The 7500-nt window shown below is 41.9% G+C and overlaps 1 protein-coding gene across 2 annotated transcripts in view; it reads right to left on the reverse strand.

The window, feature by feature from the left end:
* Positions 1–7500, reverse strand: part of LOC123753838 (G-protein coupled receptor dmsr-1) — a 62290-nt gene that overhangs the window by 12448 nt on the left and 42342 nt on the right. For both annotated transcript variants that reach the window (XM_069328239.1, XM_069328238.1), the window contains exon 2: positions 1–517. This exon is cut by the window's left edge and continues 927 nt beyond it. The gene's annotated coding sequence lies outside the window, so the exon portion shown is untranslated. The remainder of the gene's footprint in view (positions 518–7500) is intronic.

A 7500-nucleotide genomic window follows, 5' to 3' on the forward strand; every position in this document is an offset into this window, starting at 1 on the left:
ACATAGAATACCCAGAGTAACTCGACCAGAGCGAAGCTGCCGTTCTCGCTCCTCAAGTCAGTAGTGTACCTGATCTTGGCGTCTCTCGCTCTCAATACGAAGTTTCTCTAATTAGTGACTTAGCCGTCCACAGCGACGTGCCTTCTCGCTGCTGCTCAATGCCTTCCTCTCTTTGATCTTGGCACATCTTCCTGCTCGTCCTCCAAGATGTGGGGCACCAGCGTTGATTGCCAGAGATCCATGATGATACTAGGAGTTTTCCTTACGATAATGAAGTGAAATCTCTTGACGTGTTTTTATCTGGTCTGCTGAGATCTGGTTACGTTGAATTTGATTACGACGCCCAACTTGGAGCACTGGCGCGATGAGTGGTGTTCCCAGAGGATCTTCCTGACCCGTAAGTGTGTTGTGTTGTGTCCTCAGACGACGTCACCGTCTTGCTGTACAGCGGCCCCGGCACGTGGAGGCGGGCACTAGGCCGGATGAGCACCCAGCCATCAGTCTCTGAAGCCAATACCTGTGGAGAGAGGACACGATTAATTTACTGTACAACATCAGTATGTGTGGGTAGGTGCTTGAAGGGTCGAGCGCTAGCTCTTAAACCCATCTATCCAACATTAATAGTTTCATGCATTGAGAGTGATGACCAGACCACACACTAGAAAGTGAAGGGACGACGACGTTTCGGTTCGTCCTGGACCATTCTCAAGTCGATTGTGAGAATCGCAATCGACTTCACAATCGACTTGAGAATGGTCCAGGACGCACCGAAACGTCGTCGTCCCTTCACTTTCTAGTGTGTGGTCTGGTCAGCATATTTCAGCCACGCTATTGTGACTCATCGTCTACACAAGCATTGAGAGTGTTAACTCGTTCTAAAAATGTCTATTGAAATATTCTCGACAACGTCTTCATCTGATCGTTTCCATTTGTTTACGACTCTTAGACTGAAGACGCTTTATCTAACATCAGTGTGATGCATCTACGGCCTCTCGTGCCATTATTAATCGCTCCGGATCGTTCCCATTAGAATTGTATAGTCATTTTCATCTAAATTTTCCTTCTGTCGAACAAATTCACAAGGGCCGTGACGAGGATTCTCGTCATCCTCGTCAGTCTCGAATCCTCGTCACGGCCCTTGTGGATTTGTTCATTTGATGCATCACGTTAGTGTGATCTCTGTGTGTGATTTTCCTTCTGTCTTTCAGTATGGTAAGGTCCAGTGTCGTCGGTCTTCATACCTAAGTCATCTTAGGTCAGGTGTTAGTTTGTTGACCAGACCACACACTAGAATTGAAGGGACGACGACGTTTCGGTCCGTCCTGGACCATTCTCAAGTCGATTGATTAAATTATGTATTAAATCAAGTCACAATCGACTTGAGAATGGTCCAGGACGGACCGAAACGTCGTCGTCCCTTCAATTTCTAGTGTGTGGTCTGGTCAACATACTTCAGCCACGTTATTGTGACTCATCGCCTGCAGGTGTTAGTTTGTTGCGTATTATGAACCTCTTTATGTATTTGTAGGCGTTCATGTCCTCGTAACTTGGTATTCTTCTGCCCAGTTGCTGTCTTTCCAGGTTACTTCCTTAGTTGATGTAAGTCACTGTGCATTATACTCGTGTACATTCTCAGTTTTAGGTTTTCTCACTAGTTTTATGTCAACAAACCTTGCTATGAAGGAAGTTTGAAGATGGGTCCTAGCACCGACCCTTGAGGTACTTCACTCGTTACTTCTCTCTCCACTCTGATGCCTGTCCTCTCACTGTGAAACTTTGCTTCACTCCTGAGAGGTACTCACTCATCCAAGTTAGTACTCTCACTGGTATACTATCCTCATTCCCTAGCTGCAACAGGAATCGTAAGCATTGGACAGTGTCGAATGTTTTCAGGCAAATAAGGACTAATGATATATACTGATTGAATTATATTTTAAACATTTAATTACTTAAAATATCTATAATAATCTTATATTACAGTACATGCTCCAGTGAAAGCATGTGTGAGTATGTAAAAAACTTGCCTGACAAATGGTTTCGTGAGTTCATCTTCACCCAATGCAAGGTAATGAAATCGGAAACTGGGGGTAAGGGGGAAATGGAGGTCAGACGCAAGGCCCAAACTGTGAAGGGGAAACTCCAGGAAACAAGAAGCCTCATGGGTAGACATAGTCCCCAACCAATCTTCTTAGAAACACCTAAACCCAGAAAAATCAGCATCATATGCAAGACCGGTAAAGGCAAATACTACCTTTAGGAAACCGAGAAAAAATTATGTATTAAACAACAGCGTTAAGTGATAGCACTTAATGGAATATAAGAAAAAAAAGAGTTCGCTAATATCGCAAAACTTTCACACTGTTTAAGCTTATGAGAACTCGAGGTAAAGCTGGAGGACAGTCATAAGGAAATGAAGTTCGCATCACTGTGCTAGAGACGAAGGAAAGACAACATGATCCTGGAATACAAATTCCTTAATGGAATCGACAAAGTAGAGAAAGACAGATTTAAACGAGGGAGGAACCAGAACCAACGAACCGGCACAGATTTGATTAAGGGAGAAACCAAAATCATTGAACTAAGAGACAGATTTTAACACGGATGGAACCACTGAAGCAGGAGACAGTCTTTAACACAGGAGGAACCAGAACTAATTAGCACTAAATTCAGACTCGGTAAGATTAGAAACTGTTCCTCCAGTGTCCCCAGTCAATTGATGCTTGAGAGGCTGGACCCAGGAGCTAAAAAAAATCAAGCGCAGTTATAAACCCCATAAACTCTTCCCCAAACACACACACACACACACACACACACACACACACACAAATACACACACACACACACGAGAGACACAGCCAGATAAGAAAGAAAATACACCTCATGGGAGATGTTTCTCTCCCATGAGGTTATAACTTCATATTATACAACTGCTTCACCGATGCCGTAAATGCCAAAATCCTTCAGTTCAAAAATACAGCATTATAAAATCCTCAGGAATAATACGAGGACCATCAACAAGCCGCCGTCGTCTTGTCCCCCGTCGAGGCCACTAGTGAGATGATGACCTTCGGGTAAATTCGGGTAAAAAGGGAAATACAACGACGGCTGGAAGCACCCTGGTGTCTGGTGAATATGGGATCCCAGTGACCCTGAGGTGAAGAAGTAGTGGCGACTTCATACCCCCCAACTTTACAAGCAAGAGCCCGACCCCAGGAGCTTGAGCCTCACTCCCCTGGAAGCAAAATCAGATAAGCAAATATTCCAATTCAGATCTCTTAATGGTAGAATAATTTTCTCTGCAATTATCGTTTTTTGTTCTTTTATTTGATGTTATTCTTAAAAAGAAACGCAGACATTGTGTTACAGGATCATAACACGTTTAATGTGAGCCAGTGTGACGCTGATACGAGGAGCTCCTTGTGACGCTCAGGTCAGCTCAGGTGAGGGGTGATGAGCCAGGATATGGGCCGAGTGAGGCAAGGATGGAAAGAGGGATGACAAGAGAAAAAGAGGGGGAGAACAGAGAGATGGAGAGGGGGAGAAGGATAGAGATAGAGGAAAATAGCGGAAGGTGAAGAGAAAGAGAAAGAGAGAGAGAGAGAGAGAGAGAGAGTGGAAAGGTGGGGGAGAAGAAAGTTCGTGTGATGGAGAGATAATGTTTTAGAGATTGTACAAGTTTGTTATCGTTCTCTCTTCCTCAATGCTTGCTTTCCTTGCTGTCCACTTCCTCTCTCTCTCTCTCTCTCTCTCTCTCTCTCTCTCTCTCTCTCTCTCTCTCTCTCTCTCTCTCTCTCTCTCTCTCTCTCTCTCTCTCTCTCTCTCTCTCTCTCATATCACCAAACTCACCCTTAATGATGATGGAAATACACAAGGAAAATATTCACCAACATGTTGTTGACAGTCAACGACCCATGTCTGACATCACGCCTAACATGTGTGAGATCTAGATCGAGGGGCCAGATGGTTTCACACCCGTTTTGAACCAGTACAATACATTAAATGAAACAGCTGACGTACTCCGGCATTCGTATCTCTGATGATGGTCCAGGTTTCCCCGACTGTCATGAGTACTAGTCATCATTCCTTCCCTAAACCCGCCTGTCTCATCCCAAATCCTTATCCTCATCCCTTCCAGGTTCTATATAAACTCGTAATGGCTTGGCGATCTTTCCTGATAATTACCTTAGATATTTGTTATCCAATTGAGAGATGAAACCGGTAAAGATAGCAAGCAGCAAGTATTCGTGTGGTGTATGGAGGCATATGTATATACATATTCGGACACATATAAAGAAAGATGCAGGCGACTGATACGGGGAGAATATTGGACGTGTGGATATGTCAAGGGATCTGTCTCTGTGAGAGACGCTCCTTCTCGCTGTAATATTTGTAAACATATATAAGGAAATGAGTCATTCGGGGTAAGATGTGTCCTTTGGGAATGAAAAATGGAGGAAGGAGACGGAGGGAGAAGGCAAGCGATGGAGAGAGAAGAGAAGGGAGAAAGGGAAAGGGAGCAAGGAGGAGGAAGAAGAAGAGAGGTGGCAAAACAGAAATGGGAGGAAGAAAGGAAAAGAGAGAAGTAGGCAGGATTGAAAGAGAACAGAGGGAGAGAGAATGTGAAAGAAGGAATAAGTAGTGTGGAGTTCAAAGGTGAAAGGATGAAAGAGAAGATAGGGAAGGAGCAGTAGGAAGATGAGAAGGAGAAAGGACGAAAGAGAAGCAGGGAGGAGAGGGAGGTGAGAAGAAAGGAAAAGGAGGGAGAAAGTAGAAAGGGAGTAAGCAAATATGTAATAAAGGATTTTTTTGTGAATGATGATGATACATGCTGGTCCAATCACTAGCAAGTATTCCCTATAAGATATTAGAGAGACTAATCAAATGCAGATTAGTCGATTAGTTAGAACATGTCAATTTTGTTTCCAAGATTTATTATGGATTCAGCAAAGAAAAAATTGAGTATGCTGCCCCGGCATGGAACCCCTACATAAAGAAAGACAAAATGAAACTGGAAAAGGTTAAAAAAATAAACAAGGCTCGTTCTTAAGCAAAGGGACTGAGCGGCGAAGAAAACCCAAGGGAATTGGACCTCGCTCCACTGGAGGGAAGGAGGAACAGGCTAGACATGATAACGACGCACAAAACACTAAACGAGATTAACAGAGGAGACGTAGATGCAGTGTTCAAATTAAGGAACAATAGGACGAGAGAAAATCATTGGAAACATAAACACGGAAAGAAGAGGAAACTAATCCAGACAAATAGAGACAACAAGAAACAATCAGAACAAAGTTAATTAAAAGATACCACAAACAGGCTCTTACAAAAGTAAACATGGAAACCCAGCAAACACACACACACTGTTCCGAACACACACACACACTGTTCCGAACACACACAGCCACACACACAATAGAGTAGTTGGAAAGTGTATTGACCAAGACGGGAAGCCATCTGAATCCACAGTTTGAAAAGTAGATATAATAGCAGACAAGTAGATAGAGTCAATGCATTACAGTCAACTGGTGGCTTGATAGGCGGGGTTCAGAGGCTAAAACCCATTCCCACAGGCACAAATAAATGTGTGTGTGTGTGTGTGTGTGTAGGTAAGGCGGGTGTACAATAAATCTCAGCAATCCACTTAAGAGCTGTCTTGTGTTTTGCCTATAAATCCAGCAGGTGACTCTCTCTCTCTCTCTCTCTCTCTCTCTCTCTCTCTCTCTCTCTCTCTCTCTCTCTCTCTCTCTCTCTCTCTCTCTCTCTCTCTCTCTCTCTCTCTCTCTCTCTCTCCTCCATTGCACCAGACCACCAGCAAGAATCGGTAATCAAAAGAGTTGCAGATGTGGTGGTCGTGGTTCCCCCCAAGGTATTACCACTAAGTAAAGTACATAATTTAACACAGTTTTACTCTCCTTTATTAGAATAGTTGCACTTTTCCTCTCACTTGGTTTCATATTTATTGCTGATATTTATTTGGTTCAATTTTGGTTTTGCTTTCTGTTTGGTTACTGCTTGTTATGCTTATCGATGTTTGTATATATATATATATATATATATATATATATATATATATATATATATATATATATATATATATATATATGTATATATATATATATATATATATATATATATATATATATATATATATATATATATGTATATATATATATATATATATATATATATATATATATATATATATATATATATATATATATATATATATATATATATATATTCCCCCATCGTGAGGTAACCTAGGAAGTCATCTGTAAGTGCTCCAGTAAATACAGTTTAAAACTTCAAAGTCGAACAATTGATCATCAATGACGAATTAAATTCATTATATTATTTGTTAACCAAATCAACAAAAGAAAACATTATTAGGAAAGAAAACCTAGTTTTAGTTATCAACGAACAATATTCGGATTATAAAGGTCTAACTTGAGCAAGAAATGTCTAAGTTGCTACAAATCTAAAAACGCGAAGTGTAGTACTGTCGTCAGTTTTTTTGTAAGAGGAAAGATTATTTTTTTTTTTCGTCAGGTTTTGCGTGCTCGGCTCTCTTAATTAGGGAAGACCAACTCAGCGTGACGGTTAAGTGAGGCAAAACGCAGCATCCCTTGAGTCATCATCTTGTCTCTCTCTCTCTCTCTCTCTCTCTCTCTCTCTCTCTCTCTCTCTCTCTCTCTCTCTCTCTCTCTCTCTCTCTCTCTCTCTCTCTCTTATCCTTAATCTGCATGAGCAGCAACATCTTCCTGTATTCTATATTCCATACTAAATATATAATTATTATTGAGGATATTAATAGGTGAATTGATTACAATAAACCAATGGATACAATCACCGCGGGTTTTGGATTTGAGGTGATTGGGGACGGAGGAGGTGAGGGGGGATGTTTAGGTCAGCGACGGACCCGTCTAAACGAATTTTTAAATTTATTTCTATTCCTGACAAACATCCTTTGATCACGGTTGAGGAATGAAGCTTTTGCAAACACCCGTATATAAACACCCGTATATAAACACCCGTATATAAACACCCGCACACACACACACACACACACACACACACACACACACACACGTGTGTGTGTGTGGTACGCGAACAATGGGTCACAGATGGAAACTGAGTACCCAAATGAGCCACAGGGACGTCAGAAATAACTTTTTCAGTGTCAGAGTAGTTAACAGATGGAATGCATTAGGCAGTGATGTGGTGGAGGCTGATTTCATACACACTTTCAAATGTAGATATGATAGAGCCCAGTAGGCTCAGGAATCTGTACATCAGTTGATTGACAGTTGAGTGGCGGGACCAAAGAACCAGAGCTCAACCCCCGCAATTAGGTGAGTACACACACAGGCACACATGCAGATACAAATACGGTCCACACAAACCTGTGTTAACATTCAGGGTATTTCACAGGTGCGAAAATACACAAACGCATTTAGAGGCAATCGCTCACACACACACACACACACACACACACACACA

The sequence above is a fragment of the Procambarus clarkii genome, chromosome 21, assembly GCF_040958095.1.
Source record: "Procambarus clarkii isolate CNS0578487 chromosome 21, FALCON_Pclarkii_2.0, whole genome shotgun sequence".
NCBI classification, from domain to species: Eukaryota; Metazoa; Arthropoda; class Malacostraca; order Decapoda; family Cambaridae; genus Procambarus; species Procambarus clarkii.